Below are 16788 nucleotides of genomic sequence, written 5' to 3'. Positions count from 1 at the left end.
ATTTTAAAGGCCAATCTCCACACACACACACACACTCCAAATTCATACTTTAAATAAAAAGCTCGATTGTACAACTATCACATTTTCTAGTGTAAAACAAAAACAAAACTAGTGTGAGGAAGTATGGCTTTTGCACAGCAAAATGCCTGTTTAATTCCCTGCCCATTAAATTTTGTTACCAAAAAAACAAAACAAAAACACAATCCCTGAAGAATGTCAGCTTTTTAAGGAACAATTACTGAAACTGTCTGCACAGAGTTTGGAAAGACTATTTTTAATCAAAATTCATGCTAAAACAAGATATGGCTTGGTATGTAAGTTTCTTCATGTAGGTATTTCAGAAAATCTCATGTTTCTATTATAAAGGTATCTGCTTAAAGGGGAGAGGGGGAAATTCCTATATTTCAGTTAGAAAAGTTAACATCCAGCTTTCCTGAAAACAAAACAAAACAAAACGAAAAAGACTGTTCTCCATACTCCAAGACTGCAGTCTTATATACACTTTACCTGGGAGTAAAGTTTACTGAATTCGGTTACGTATTCTCTTCTGAGTAAATATGCATAGGATCAGGCTCACACTTGATTACTGCTTAACAAATACTCTACTGCCAGCTGAAACAAACCCCAAATTTGTACTCCCCCTATCCAGTTTCAGACATAGATAGTTCACTGACTACAGTGGATGCTCGGGTTGCAAACGTGATCCATGTGGGAGGCATGTCTGCAACCCACAGCGTTCGCACATCTGCCGCATCTGCGCACATGCGGGTCACGATTCGGCGCTTCTGCGCATGCGTAATGTGCAATTTTGCGCTTCTGCACATGCGCCAAAACCCGGAAGTAACCCATTCCAGTACTTCTGGGTTCAGTGCAGTGCGCAAGCTGAAAACGCACAACCTGAAGTGCCTGTAACCCAAGGTATGACTGTACTTACTCAGAAAGGATACACAGGAGTAATCATGTCTACCACTCAAGACATTTTTCTTATTCTAGAGCTCGACTAGAATTGCCTGCTGAGAGACACGAAAATCCCTAAGAGCAATCAGGAAAGCATTCAGATCCATTAGCCTCCTCTGTTAGACCATTTTTATAGCTTCCATGGAGCTGCAAAAGCTCAGGGCTAAGTCAAAACCCTAACAGGTAACAGAACTACAGGACGTTACTTCACACCCAGATCCAGCCAGCACAGAAGCCACATTAAGGGTGCTCTGCTGAATCAGTGGACCCATAAACCAAATGGGACAGACCCACTGTTTCCCAACGTAACTGCAGGGATTGCTAAGGCTAGCACAGGAAAGGAAATTGCTGAGTAACTGAAGGACTGCCTTCACATAAGGATCCTATTTGCATGCAAGCAACTACATGCATACAATTGTACATGTTCCTTTTTACACATCCCGCTCAAAGCACAGGTGCCAGGACAGCATGCAGTCTTCCACCTTCCACACATTTAGTGAAGGCACATATAGGAGGACCCAATACACACATGCAGTGTTAGAATGTTCTATAAAATCATAACAATGTGAGAATCACAATCACAAGGCTCTCTCAGTGGGAGCCAAGAAATCTGGCTGCAATCCTTGCCTTGATGAGGAGTCACAATGAACTCTATGAACTGCGTAAATTAATATTACTTGTGTGCCCAAGGGCTGCAAAATCAGGTTTGACTAAGAATCTCTGCATTTGGCCTCTAGCTGTTTCTCACAATTTAAAAGAAACGGGAGTGTTCATTCTTGCACAGCTTGTGGCTAACCGTACCATTAAGTACCTATTTTGTTCTATTTAATTTTCAGAAAAGTTATGATTTCTGCACCCTGAAATGCTATTTACATTCTCTTTTAACAGCCTTGATTAACAACGGCTGTTTTTGCATCTCTGTTTCCTACAGCGCATGAACATACGGCAGCAATATCTTTGGGTCTCTTCCTTTACAACATGCACAAAAGTAAATGCAACTTACAGTGAAACAAAATTAAGCATGGCTCGGCCTGAAGCAAGGAAATTTGTAATCAAATTATTTGAAGATCTTAACTGAATTTTCTACAAAATTCTGAAAATTACTGGGCACAATAACCATCACATGGACGCATGGTATCCTGCAGTACAAATTACCCAAATTCCCTCATCAATTACCACCCAAGAATCAAAAGTCCAAGAGATTATGCACATGGATCTTTGTACAATCATTCTTATTCTATTATGTCATCTTATAGAGCCCAAATATTCAAAAAAGGGTAACAGAATGTAGGGGGTACAATTATTCCTGCATCCATTTTTTGCACTGTAAGAGTTTAAATGATCCATTGAGGTCAGTGTTAGAAATTAGCTAGGCTCCAGGCACATTCAGCAACTGGCACGGGTCCAACTGCATCCATGTGAAGATCTCTGGATGTCATATGGGCAAGTGATACCGCCATCTTCTGGCCCCTCCAGCTTTCTTAAGCAGGTAAGCAGAATAGCTTATTTATTGCATTTATATCCCACCTTTTTGCCAAGGACTACATAAGTCACCCCACTCCTCAGTTAATCCCTACAACGACTCCATGAGGTAGGTTAAGAAGCTGTGACTGGCCCAAGGTCACCCAGTGAGCTTCATGACTGAATGAGGATTTGAACCCTGATCTTCCAGGTCCTAGTCCAACACTCGAACCACTACACCACACTGGCTTCCTACAGTTCTTCTTCCATGGGGCAGCTATATAAATTAAGTAGGTAAATAAATATAGGGAAAGCAAAATGTCACTTAGAGAAGGATCTGAGATATTTTCCTTGAAACTTGAATTTATTAGATATTTTAATGTGTTGTAAACAATTTTGAGATTTTTCCCCCCTTCAAAATATAAAGAATAAAAATATAAAGCAGTATAGTAATGAAATGAACAACTACAACATTTACTGTGGGAGGCAGGGGAAATGGCACCTAGACATTCTGTTGTGGCAATGTAACCTAGGTTTAAGGTGCAATTTGGCAATTAGCTTATACATCTGATATATAACTTATATATCTGAGTTTCTAACATTGTCTGAAGCATGTTATCTGGTGGATCTATTCTGAGTTGTCAGGAAGCTACGAATCTGTGGAAACATCAGTTATGAAATTTGTACTAGAAGCCATTTGGCTATTGTCAGTTGTGGTTCCTCAGATAAGTATCAGTTGATTCCATCTGAGGCTGTTCACAAAGTGCAAGAAGCAAGAGAGAGAGAGATGCAACAAGGTGCCCTGTATCTAGTAACATTTAACTGGGGGAGAATAGCCAGCATGATGGTCAAAGCATCTTTTGCAGAAGGGTATATTCCAGCCTCCTTTAGATCCCATCTTCAAAACCAACTTTGGAGTCCTTCTGTTTTGAGTAATTATAGTCCATTCACCATTTGATTTTTGGAGGGATGGAGGTGGCTGGACAACTGCAGCTGCTTTTCCATGAAGCTGATCACCTAGATCCATTTCAGTCTGATTGCCAGACAGGTTTTGGATTAGAAAACACGCTGGTTGCCTCAGCAGATGATGTACCCAAGCAGAGGAAGGTCATCCTGGGATATGGCATTTGGTGTCATTAGTATGCTGCTGACACTCAGCTCTCTCCTTATCAGATCTATGTGGGGTGGCAATATTCCTGAATGCACGTCTGAGAGCCATAATGGACTGGATACGGATGAATCTATTTAAAATCAATTCAGGCAAAACAGAGCTGACAATGGTGGTGGACTCCTTGGCTGAGAAAATGCCTGCCCTGGAGAAGGTTCATACTCTGGGCTGCTCTGGGACACCAGCACCACTCTTGAATTAGCAAAGGTAGCAGCTTTGGGTTTGGAATGCTTTTTACCAGTGTCATCTACTATGCTAGCCATGGCTGCTACTAAAAGATAAAACACCTGGCTGTTTCCCAGTTATCTCATAGAATGTCTCCTCCGTATGAACCTCACCAAAATTTAGAATCTGACAATGAATGGCCACTTTGTATGGAGGCTAGGTTAGCTTTCATGAAAACAGGCCCATGCAGTGGGGGAGGGGGCAGCTAGGTACAATTGCCCCAAGCCTTGGAGGGCTAAACTGACTGGGGGGGCCACCAGGGACAGGCTGCTTTTTTGTTTGAGTTTATAACTTTATATTCTAACAAGACTCCCGCCCCAGGCCTCAGACAAGCTCTGCATGGGTCTGCGTGAAAATAAGGGTTTTTACCATAGTTGCTAAGGAACTTTGGAGCAGAGTGTTCATTTACCTCCCTTCTCTGTCATCTTTCTGGTGGCAGGCAAATAGATTTATTTTATCTGTGCCTTCAGAAGGCGAGCCCTATTAAAAGTTTTCTGATGTGATGCAGTTTTATTTATCACAACACATTATTTTCATGATACTGTTTAGTGTTTATATTACAAACTGCCTTAGCAATACAGAATAGAAAATAAAACGAGTGATGTAAATATACTGAGCATTTTACTATTATTTCAGTTATTCTCCCAGCGTTCATGAAAGCAGTGTATAAAAAAAGCATCTATGTACTTCATTTTACAGTTCGAAAATAGCTGAGAGATATTGCACATCAAATCCCAGTTATGTCAACAATCCAACTATGAGTCCAATACTCCAACTAAAAGCAACAAACAGCATCATAAAAGCAAACAGATTTATTTGTAGCATAAGCTTTTTTGAATTAGAAACTAACTGATCAGAGATGCATGGAGTGTTAGCCTCAACTGGAAGATGACATATGTATAAGCATACAAAAGTAAACAGTGAGGTCAAAAGTCCATGAAATGCAAGGGGTAGCAGTAGGTGTGCGTCATTTCTCTGCACAATCCATGCATGGTAAGATCAGAGTGACTCATTTATAACGTATGCCTGTGTGTGTCTATTATACCTGCCAACTGAGGATACACTTCTTATATCTGAGGAAGTGGATTCTAGTCACCCAAAGCTTATGCCACAGCAAGACTTTTAAGAATCCAAAAAATCTTTGTCGCTTTTGCTGCAATACACCAACATAGTTACACCACTGGAATTATTCTCTAACATCTGGAGCTTAAAAGAGGCTGGTTCACATAGTTCATAATGGGGATAATTCTACGCCTGTTGCTAATCTTTCACTCTTAAGCAATATTCACGAAGGTATCATAGTACAAAAATGTAAATAGCTACATTATGTACTGAGGAAACAATCCACAATACTTGTCTGACTAAACTGGGGGTGGGGATTAGATCATGCTAAAGTTTTCCTGCCAGCATATTCACAAATACTGAAAACTTAAATTCCATGCAAAAGTATCCAAATTGTTGTCCTTCACTATCACGATTTGCTATGATATGTTATTTGTGCAGTGTGAGCCAAAATTAAAATGGAATGAAACATGGTTTTCTACATTCTAAGGTAAAACTGCAAGAAACAATACTAAAGTTCAGTAGCAGCCAGGAATGGCTGGCAGGATTCCTGCTGCTTATGTCATCCGCCTTATTCTAATGTTTTAGCATTGGTGAACTCCACATCATTCCTAAAGCTTGAGGCCAGTCAACTGGCCAAAGATTTTTCTTTTAGAACCATTCCAAATTTCTGTCAATAGCCATGCCTGTGCTAGCAAGGACACTTGGCAACAGCATTTTGCATCTTCACAATACTCACTATATAAGTTATCGAGCAATTAACTCAATTTGGGAAAACTTAGCATGCATTAACTGCACTTAATTGTCACTGTAGTTGCTGTGGAGTTTGCAGATGTCTAAGATAGCTCTTAAGTGAGTCCACGCACAACATTTTCTGCTGTTTTAAGCAACGTTTCATGACAAATCATAAGGCACAAAAGCCACTTGTTCAGTTTCCGCAACCAAGCCACTGCAATAAATAAAACTGTATTTGCTTGACCTCTCACAGATAGAATTGTTCTCTCTGCCAAGAGCTTGAATAAAATTTAGCAATGTTGTTTAGCAGATGGAGATCTCTGAAACAGTTCATAGTCTAACACTCCTCCTGTCTTTTATTCATAGATCTTCATAATGTTGACTCTTATTTTTACTTTTACACCAAAAGACAGCACAAGGTCTAAGATACAGAATTTCAGTCAGCACTCATGACAACAAGACCTCACAAGAACAACAGAAATTGGCAGAAGTTCTGTACTGGGCTGTTTTGCCAAACACAGCATGACTGCAATTCAATTCTGTCTATTCAAATACCACATTCATGCACCTGAGGTATGCAGCGCCAAGAGACTAGGAGATTAACTAGCATGTTCACTGGGACTGTTTTTACCCTTAAGTCATTCCATGCCTGAATGCCAACAGTGGTCCAGCCCTACTTGCTAACAGTCAAAGCAAATGTGAATTCAGTATTAACTTCCTTACTAGTAACAAATGGTATTAAGATAACATCTCCCAAAATATTTAACAAAACTTGAGCAAGCCACTCTTACCTGTGACAATATAAAAACTGATTTGGGAATGAATTAACGCTGCTTAGGTTCTCAAAGGTTCACCTGAAGTACAGAGGATTCTTCACAAAACCCACATGCCAAGCTGATCTCTCTAGTACCAGTAATTGTAATGATTCATAGCTGCTTTTAAATAGCATAACAACCCAAGCAAGGAGCTTACTTAAACAGATATGTGCTCAGCCACAAAAGAGAACACAGCTGTAGAAACCAATTTAATAAAATGTGTATGAAAGGGAATGGTAGGCAAATCAATGAACACAGTAGACTTCACAACAGCATGCAATTCCAGTTCCCAAGAATGTATGCACCAAATTCCAGCCTCATAACAACTTAAGTCAAGCAATAAAACCTTCAAAATGGGTTTTTAAAAAGAATGAGAACTCCCTTATCCCCTCTGCCCTGGCAAAAACATTCCCAAACTAGAGGAGGTGTGAGGGAGAAAGAAAGACACTTTATAAGCAAACCTGGAAAGTGACCCATTGATATGGTTGTGCTAGCAAGCTGCCATATTAAATCAATATTAATTCTGCACAATTTCTTTATAAAAATAAAGCTACAAAATTCCCTGATGTCCACCTGTCCAGACAAGGTTACTGGGGCTTTTAAAAAACATCTTTCTAAAAGGAATATAATGGATTTCAAGGAGGAGCTTACAGTGAATGTTCAGTGAACCAGGTAATGTTTTAATAGATTTCTAACAGCAGCCTGTTTTATGTTTTTATATCACTTAGAGACCTTGAAAAGTTTCAGCCAATGCCTTTTACTGCATCATGTTTGTAGGTTCAAGACATGCATGCTTCACACTTGTACAAGTCTTATGCCTTTTTCATTTTTAAGGTATTGTTTACTGTAATTACTGTTAAAGAGGACAATTTCAATGGAGATAGCTACTGCAGCATGAAGATCAAAATATACTGCAGCACCTCAAAGAATAACAAATTTATGTGGCATAAGCTTACATGCCCATGAAAGCTTATCCCACAACATATTTGTTAGTCTTTAAAGTGCCACAAGATTTTGTTACTTTGTTATTAATATGCAAATTTCTGCCAGTTGCTAAAGAACAAAGAAAAATTCCCAACATCTGTTTCATATATTGTATATACGATTACTGCATTTCATTATTAATAGTATTCCTTACTGCTGTTTTTCAAAACTCAGCATTTACACTCTGATTTATACTGGAGGTGGGGATTTTCTCTAACTGCCTATTTGGTACTGCCATATTTTATGTAAACATTATGTTGCTGGAATTAAGTGTCCATGAAGTCTGATGTCATAATACATTTCTTAGCCTTCAAGGTGTCACAATACTCTTATTGGTTAAAAGGGAGTCATTGCTTTAATTTCAGGGTGGCTAATCCCCCAGTCTCATCTACCCCCCACAAGCATTTTCCCCCCCCCACACACATTCCAGTGATTTGGTAAAGGAGTAAAAAGAAAACAGAAAACACTTTGTTAGACAATCCAGTGCCTGACAAGGATGCAATTCACTTCCTGTGTCATATGCTGGGATACAGGCCCCAAGAGGGTCAGCCAAGAGGATGAATATGGCCCTTGAGTTAAAAAATAAGAAAATATTAGCTACCCCTGGCCTTAATTGCTCAAAACATTTAAGACACATCAAGCTGAGTCAGAGGAGAGAATTCTACATGTGTACCTCAATTCTTCCTTCAGTTTTGAAGTTCCCAAAACAGTCTTGAGTTAGAAAGAAGGCAACAAGTAAGCCAAGGGGGGGGGGGAGGTGCCCAGGGGTGGGAGGAGTCCTCTGCACACGTTCAAATATTGACTGATAAGCAAATCATGCACATTGTGGGGCTTTGCTTGAATTTCCAATTGTTCATGAAGAATAGTTGCTGACACATGACACATTCATAGCAGCAATTCAAGCCCTTTAAGAATGCTAAAACCCAAAAAGACAATACTATATATTCACATTTGGTGTTTTTATCCCTATTGTACATAGACTATCCATGGAGGAATAGAAATGAGAAGTGTTGGAATAACCATATGGATTTTGCAAAAATGGTCTACCAAGTATTCAGAAATCTAAGGATTGTTCTGTCTTGCTTTGCTTTTCTCTTCTCTTTCTTTTCCTCCTTTTGGTTTGTGCTTTTATTTAAATTATATTTTATCTTTGATATAAAAATGTCAGATATTTGATATTAACTTTTGTATATTTTCTTTCAAACTTTATTAAAAAAAAAATTTGGAGGGGAATCTTAGTTCCTATTTCCTGATCTTTAATGCAAAACTCTTATAGATTTAGAATTCTGATCTAACGTACACTTTTTCCATGGAGGAGACTCATATTGTCTTTCAAAATCCATTTCCGTTGCAACAAGAGCCTGGGAAAGCGTTATCCAAAGACGTTTATCCCACTAAGGTCCAGAGGGAGTGGTTGTGAAATAATCGTTTTATGTGTGGCACTGACAAGCAACAGCAACTTTAAAGAGAAGGAAATGCTTTCCTTTCAAACTTCCTTATTTACAAAAAAAAAATAACAAAACAAAAAACTAGAATTGCAGTCATTAAGAAAAACATCTGGTATATTGCTTTGATTTGCAACACTAACTGTTGGACAGAAGCAAAACATTTTCCCCCAAAGAAGCTAATAATTGAGCATTCATATCCATGTATAACCTGTCATTTATTCCCCTCATCAGCAACTGCTCGAGTCTGATAAAATTAAACACTCAAGTCAGGCAGATTTTGTTAAAAGCAATAATTACATTATTACTAGAATATACAATTAAGTAATGAAAAAACCAGAATGACACTGTGCAGCAGTATTTTATCCACTTTTCAAAAATATCACTGGACTGAAAACATGCAGAATAATAGAAAGTAATAACAACACTTCCACTGAACTATCACAGTGCCCAATTTAAAACTTCAGCCAAAGGCAAAATACATAAATGATTAGCATTGTGGTGTTTATTTTAATTACACTCTGCAATTAGAATCCAACAGCCTGTCAAATCATTTAAGATCCAGAGAAAACCAATAATTTAAAAGCACTGAGCGCCACTTAGAAAACTTGCCCCTTGTTTGGAACAGACTTGTTATGTCAGACAACTTCCCGACAATATAACAATTGTACAACCAACCACAAACTGTTTTCCATTCTAGTAATATCTAAATACAATACAGTATATGCATATATGCTTTTCCGTTGATAAGTTGTGAAAGTTCATGCAATCCAGTTTAGACATGCTCCAGATACAGTACTTATAAATGCAATTAACCCATCTCCAAAGCAGACCATACAGAGATCCAACTTATAATTCTGATGCATCTAAGACCATCAGGACTGGGTTCCTACAGTAGCACAGTGCAATGAATGCCACAGCAGGGCTGTTCCTTCCTGCACTACTAGGGTAATGTGATATGCACCAGAAGAGGCACAGTATGGAATGGTCTTGTGATTCTCAAATTTTCCAGGAACACAGAAAAGCCAGCACAACTATGGCAACAATGTAGTGAACCAGGGCTATATCCACTGCAAGCCTTACTCGGAGTAAGCAAGATAGTCATTTCCATTAACTTCATTAGGTCTACTCTGAGCAGGACTCGCATGGTATACACCTTTCAGTCTCTGTTATAGCCAATAGGTGAGTAAGAATGGGTAATTCAGATATCCTACTCCTCAAATTGCCTTTTCCCTTTACAATGAAGCAGCTAACCTGAAGTGAAGAACTGAAATGGGTACCAACCAAATAATAATAATTTTGACTGGAAATCGTGAGCAACTTCTATCAATTCATTCAGTAAAAACAGACCAAAGCTCTGACCATTTTTTCCCTTTATTTAACAGTTACCTACCCTTCCTCCTCCACCCTGTAATTGCAAAGCAAGGGAAAAGACTTCCTAACTTGTTTGTGCTTTACACCCTTTGCCCCAATGACTATCTTCCTTTGGAGAGGGAGGAAGAACAAAAAAAACCCCAATGCAATGGAAAATCTGGACGCAGAATAGGATTTGAATATTTGCATTGCTATAACTTGTTCACATTATATATCTCAAAGGTAGAATTTGGGGATTTTAGCATAAAAGTTAGTGCATTAAGGAGTATCACCATATCTGGTTATTTGGTGCACTTGTCACATGACAATTACACTGAAACTACTCCAAGGTGGTTGTCACCAATGGAAGCTAAGGCTCTGAAAAAACTCAATATGGAGGCAAATTGGCCGAAATTTTGGGAAATTTTGGAACAAGAAGGAGATAGATTAAAACTGCAGAGTTTTGACAAACTAAAAAATAAAGTACGAGATTGGCTTCATTATTATCAAATAAGGGAGGTTTATAACTTGGACAAGAAAATTGGCTTTCACATGGAAAAATCAAAATTGGAAACAGAATTGTTAGATCCTAAAACTAAGAATCTGTCAAGAATGTATAACTTGCTGTTGAAATGGAATACACAGGATGAAATGGTTAAATCTGTTATGATCAAATGGGCACAAGATGTTGGACATAACATTATGATGGCTGACTGGGAAAAGTTATGGACCACAGGTATGAAGTTTACGGCATGTAATGCCTTAAGAGAGAATATAATGAAAATGATTTACAGGTGGTACTTGACACCAGTCAAGCTTGCAAAAATTTATCATTTGCCCGATAATAAATGTTGGAAATGTAAAGAGATTGAAGGTACATTCTTTCACCTTTGGTGGACATGCCCAAAGATTAAGACCTTCTGGGAGATGATCTATAACGAAATGAAAAAGGTATTTAAATATACCTTCCAGAAGAAACCAGAGGCCTTTCTCTTGGGCATGGTCGGCCAATTGGTGCGAAAGGAGGATGGAACTTTTTTTATGTACCCCACAACAGCAGCAAGAATACTCGTCGCAAAGTATTGGAAAACACAAGATCTACCCACCCGGGAAGAATGGCAGATGAAGGTGATGGAATACATGGAACTGGCTGAGATGACTGGCAGAATCTGGGACCAAGGAGAAGAGTTGGTGGAAGAAGATTGGAAAAAAATTAAAGTTTATCTTCAAAAATATTGCAAAATTAAGGATTGCTAGAAAGATGTTGGGAAAAGAAAATTATGTGGTTTTAGCAGAAAAGACATAAAGGATTAAGTAAAAATGAATTGGTGAAAGAGAGAATGTAGAATTATAGTATATTAAGACAAATTATTAAGATAAAAATAAGGTTGGAAGGATTTGCTGAAATAACAAATTGAATTAGAATACAAAAATGGGAGGTGTGAGGAGGTCAAGGAAACAAGTGAATGTAAGCAAGTGATGTAAAGGTTTGACTTGTTCTTTATCCTTTTTCTTTTTTCTTTTTTTTTGATGGTGTATTGTTTTTTCTTGTTTTTTCTTTATTTTGACTGTTATTTAATCTTTAAAACTTTAATAAAAAATTAATAAAAACAAAAAACAACAACAAAAGAGATCTACCTGCTTGGCATAAAAAAAAGACAATTACACTGAAACTGCCCCCAATTAACACATCTTAGCAGCACCATTACCCATGGGCATATCATAGAGTGCTCACATACGTTCAGATGCCCACCCACATCGACACCAGAACCTTTCATGATTCATCACAATTAGCAGAATTATTTCCAGATTAATAATAATAATAATTTATTTGTACCCCACCCATCTGGCTGGGTTTTTCCAGCCACTCTGGGCAGCTCACAATAGAATATTAAAAACATGATAAGGCATCAAACATTTAAAACTTCCCTAAACAGGGCTGCCTTCAGGTATTTTCAGAGTGTGGTCACATTGGCTTGTAGGTACAACAGCCAATCTGCAAAATATCTATTTATGCCAGTAGCAGAAGATAGCTATTTACCCAAACCAAAATGCCAAAAGTTTACAAAAACATGGCAAAATGTGGAGAGAAATAATTACCCAGGGGAACCCTTAACAATTGTATTTTATGATGTGGGAAATTAAAAACTCAATAAAATATGAAAACAGCATGTAAGCAAGGTTAAATTACCTTACAAAAAAATATGCATATAGGAAAACATTTGTTTAAGGAGCTAAACATACATTCCAACTCAGTGAAGAAGCATATAACAATCCTTAAAAACTAACAGGAGAAGCAGTCCCTCCTCATTTACTGGAATACTATACATAGTAATCCTTTTCCACACTAGTTTCAAGCTAGTCAGAAAACATTGTTTAATTAGGGTAGTGTAATGTGTTAAAGAATGTGGTTCTGCCCACAAGGAAGGTTGTGGGATCAGCATTTCAAATCCTAGTTCACACAAGACAACTACTGGCTCTGTTGGGCAAGTGAGTGCTTTTCAGCTTCTGTTCCTATCTGTCAAACAGAAATAAGTGACATACTGTACAATATGAATAAATGTGTTCATTTTCCAAATGCATTCACTCTCAAAATTTAGTGGTACTTCTTGTCCTCTACTAATTTTTGAAGCTGCTCTCATCTTCATTCCAGCAATCCTTTTGAGATTTCTTTAAGGGAGGGGTGGGGAACCTCAGCCCTGAGCGGTTTTGCAAGGCTGAAATGTGTCCCTGAACTCTGATAAAGCTTTTCTGTTGCTTGCCTGGACAAAGGATATAGAGAAGTGCATGTGTAGAAACTAGCCTACTATACAAAGATAAAATTCACATTTACTGCGTTGCTTAGTTTTGTTTTGTTTTGTTTTTTGCCTCTAGTCCAGACCACTACTGGCATGTGGCCCCCAGAGGATTACGCAGAACAGAATGCAGCCCTCAAGCTGAAAAGAGCTCCCCATCCCTGCTTTAAAGCTTAAGCAGTTCATTTGTTTTTGCAATGTTTTGTTAGGATATTTCCATTCCACCTTAAAAGGAAGCCTGCATATTTCCTGTTCACAGGATGTTTCTGTTGTGCCTATGCTTTCGTTTTCTCTCTGTGCCTGAACACGCAAACAGGCAGTCATGTTTTTTCCTTTGTTCTGACCAACACTGAATAAACTTCTAAATAATGCTCTCCTGCGTGCATCTTTCGCTGTGCGATTTCTGCTGATAGAGCGTGCATCAGCTCTGGAATGTGGCAAGCTATTTTCTGGACTCGTGTCGCTAATTGCTGATACTGTATCTACGGGAGATCGAGGGATCGTCCGGAGGCGACGTGGGAGCCATGATGGGCTTTATCTCCCTAGCAGTATCCCAACATGTTTGACGTATATTCTTTCTTCTATCATTTCCAACAACAGCATTTCATAAAAATGTATTTTTTAAAAAAATGAACGTATGTGACAGACAAGTAAACTCCAGTTTCACCAAATGAGAACACAATACATCACTATGCAGACAAAAAGAAAATGGCAACACATGCAAGTACAGTGGTGCCCCGCAAGACGAATGCCTCGCAAGACGGAAAACTCGCTAGACGAAAGAGTTTTCTGTTTTGGAGGTGCTTTGCAAAACGAATTTCCTATGGGTCTTGCGAGTTCCTGTGGGGGTTTTTTCCTTCCCCCCCTTTTTCTAAGCCGCTAAGCCGCTAATCTGATAAGCCGATAAGCCGCTAATAGCATTAATCCGCTAAGCCGTCAATGGGCTTGCTTCGCAAGACAAAAAAACCGCTAGACGAAGATACTCGCGGAATGGATGCTTTTCATCTTGCGAGGCACCACTGTACAGTCATACCTCTAGTTGAGTTATGTTCAGGTTGTGGATTTTTGGGTTGTGAACATGGCAAACCCGGAAGTGTATACTTCCAGGTTTTGCCACACGCGCACAGAAGCCTTCTGTGCACTGTGCACAGGAGCGCTCTATTGCGTCACACGCAAGCGCAGAAGCGGCGCTCTACTTACAGACTTTTCAGGGTGCGAACAGCACCCTGGAATGGAATGCGTCCGTAAGTAGAGGTATCACTGTAAAGAAAACATGGCAAGGAGTAGACAACACAAGTAAAAAAGTTGCGAGCCATACCAACAAACCTACACAAAATATAACTAGATAGAGCCTCTGGCTCAGATATTTGGTGCTTAACTCCCAAAACTCACCATGTGTCTTCTTTAAATTTCATTTCATTGTTCTCAATCTACCACTGCTCACTTTTAATCTAGCCCTCCATATAGTTCCTCATTCCTTCCAGTTTTATATCCTCTGCAGAGTCAGTGATCATGGCTACAATCCAAAGAGATGCTCAGGCTCACACAAAGAGCTTGTGCTCACCCAGAAGAATTCCCCCCATTTTTTTTCTTTGAACAGCTGGGCAATGTGCCACACCGCAAACTTCCCCTCAATTCTTCTCAATTTTTAAAGCAGCTTCTCACACATCAAGAGGGGCTTCTATTTTAAGAAAAACTAGTATAAAGCCCCTTGGGCACTAGGAACTAGATTCACAGTTCTTAGGGCTCTGGCTCATGATATCTATTATTTCTTCAAAGTCATTTCTGAAAATTGGTAGATAGTACTTATCTTAGGAAAGACCTCATAGATCACCCCAAACTGACAGGCATGTTAGTAGCCCTGCAGCGGAGATTTCAAAACAATTTTCCACTTTATGGAAGTATGATAGCATAACTTGCTTAAAATCATGTCACCTAAAGTTTACTTGTTATTTCAGTGATTATCAAACTGTATGCAGCACGCACGCACGCACGCACGCACACACACACACACCCCTACTGGAATAAAAGACACCAGGAGAAGGAGGGGCACTAAGAGAGGGATCCTGCAGCAGGCAGAGCCAGAGTCTCTTTTCTTCCAGTAGCATAAGCTTAGCACTGAAGCCACTAGAACTGCTGTGCTATGCTGCAGGGGTGAGTGGGCAACTGGATGCAGCCAGAAGGTCAGATCCTTATATCCACATCATCCTATAGGACAAATCTGACAGGTGGACAGGGCCACCCACCTGTCAATCACTTTACATCACAGTTACGCCAGGTAATACATTTTTGTATAGCTGAACACCCAATGATTATTAGATCTTGCAAAGCACTGCACATCACGTTATGCAGATACTGAATCAGCTACTCAGCACTTGCAAAGTGCTGTGCACCACACTTTGCAGGTTTCGACTATCAGCTGATCAAATGTACCTGTAAGCCTCCTTAGACACAGCAGCATTTTTACCTGTACCCACAGGTACATCTTATGACATCAGATGTAGGGCAGGTAGGAGTGGCTTGGCCAAAGCATCCTGGTGGGCCAAAGAGAGACAACTGGCAGGCCAAATTGGGCTCGTGGGCAAGGGGTACATCACCACTACTGTAGAGCTTCTTCCCTGTGTAACTGGCTTTAGGAGGAAATGAGATGCACAGATGAAGTCTTCTTTGTCACAGTTGGATTAAAGAACCAATGAACAGATTTTATTTGTTTATATTATTATATCCTCCCTTTCAAATAAAATATTCCAAGGCAGTTTACACAAAGTTTGACAAAAACAATCAGCCTTTTAAAACAAAATAAGCAAACTGAAACAGCAGATAAAACTAGAATTAAAAAACACTTCCATGCCAAAAGGTGTTTTTTTTAAAAAACGAAAATAAAAGGACCTTCACCAGACACAAGCAAAATAGTGTAGACACAGCCTCCCTGGGAATAGCATTCTAAATGTGGCGTCACTACCGCACCAACCCTTTTCTTGGTCACAGACAGCCACACTTTATTGGTGAGGGCACCTACTTAAAATCCTCTAACAATCAGCTGAGCACATGGGCAGTCTCATGTGGAGGTTTTCAATCCTTCAGGAATCCTAGTCCCAAACCATGAAAGGATTTAGTCAGCACTTTGAATTGTGCATGGTAAACATACTGGGAGCCAGCAAAGCTGGTCATAAAGTGTTGATTTTCCAGGGGGGTGAGCTGCATTTCCAGCAAACCTTAGTTTGTAAAGTTCTGCATGCATTTCTATTTTACTGTGTTATTCAGAGCCATTTATAGGTAGGGGCAGGGGCAAAAGGTTATATTCTGCATAATTAATGTAAACAATAAAATCATACCAAACAGAAAAAAAAAATCTGTTCTTACTACTTCTTCTTTTACCTCTAAAGGTAAAATATATACCCTAACCTACTTATATCATGGCTGTGAGTCCTGGAAAACCTGCTCCCTGTCTTGCAGTCCTTTTTCCACCTGGCCTGGGAGGGACGGGACTTGACAAGACTCCAGCTACAGAAACTGGGGTTGCCATAATGTTTAGGAGTTTTTATGTTTGGAGGGAGTTGCTGCCGTTATTTATATTAATTTTTGGTATGTAAATTTGTTTTTAGATCTTATTATGATTTATTTGGGAATTATTCATTTTGGTTATGTTATTTTTAATGTATTTTTTGTAATTATGTAATTTCATGTTGTAAGGTAAAGGTAAATAGGTAAAGGACCCCTGGACAGTTAAGTCCAGTGAAAGGTGACATTGGAGTGCAGCGCTCATCTCGCATTCAGGCCAAGGGAGC

At 39.1% G+C, this 16788-nt stretch overlaps 1 protein-coding gene across 12 annotated transcripts in view; it reads right to left on the bottom strand.

The window, feature by feature from the left end:
• PTPRF (protein tyrosine phosphatase receptor type F) overlaps positions 1-16788 on the bottom strand; it is a 523498-nt gene that overhangs the window by 472140 nt on the left and 34570 nt on the right. The gene's annotated exons all lie outside the window — the stretch shown is intronic.

The sequence above is a fragment of the Podarcis erhardii genome, assembly GCF_964252035.2.
Source record: "Podarcis erhardii genome assembly, chromosome: 6".
NCBI lineage: Eukaryota > Metazoa > Chordata > Lepidosauria > Squamata > Lacertidae > Podarcis > Podarcis erhardii.
The sequence above is the reverse complement of the archived record's forward strand: the minus strand, read 5'-3'. Positions and strand labels throughout refer to the sequence as shown.